Here is a 575-nt window from a genome sequence, read left to right on the forward strand (position 1 = left end):
TTCAACAAATCAAATAAGACTGGCAGGTCACTACCCAGCACTACTGGGAAAGGAAAGTTTGTCAGCAACTTAACTCCAATATTCAATAGTTAGGGTTGTCCTTGCACTTCAATGTAAAACTAAGTTAAATAAGATTGAACTCTGGAAATGAATGTCAAATTGCACCTGGAATTGAGTAAGCTTCCCTTCATGTGAGGTCAGTTCCATTCATATTCATGTGTGTAATCTGATGCAACGCTTTCTCATAACACAATCATATCTAACTTAAGGTAACGGCCCACTGCCGACCAGCCAGGTGAAAGTTGCCGGTATTTTTAACGAGGCGCGTCTGAACAACGTTTGGGAGGCGCCGCAAGCCACACAAGCCAACACAGCCATTCACGTCAATGCTTGATCTTCCACCAGCGGCATCACAGGGTGTCCCCGTGAATCGGCTCTCCGCTCCGATAAAGATACGCCCCAGGTCTTTTTTCATGCGAGCCAGAGGCCGGTTGCACAGCCCCGAAGTAGAGAAACAGCGAGAGCATCCTGTCAGTTTACCTAAACATCCCCAATATCCTTTAAGTCTCCTCCAC

This window comes from Etheostoma spectabile, chromosome 11, assembly GCF_008692095.1.
Source record: "Etheostoma spectabile isolate EspeVRDwgs_2016 chromosome 11, UIUC_Espe_1.0, whole genome shotgun sequence".
In the NCBI taxonomy this organism is placed as follows: Eukaryota; Metazoa; Chordata; class Actinopteri; order Perciformes; family Percidae; genus Etheostoma; species Etheostoma spectabile.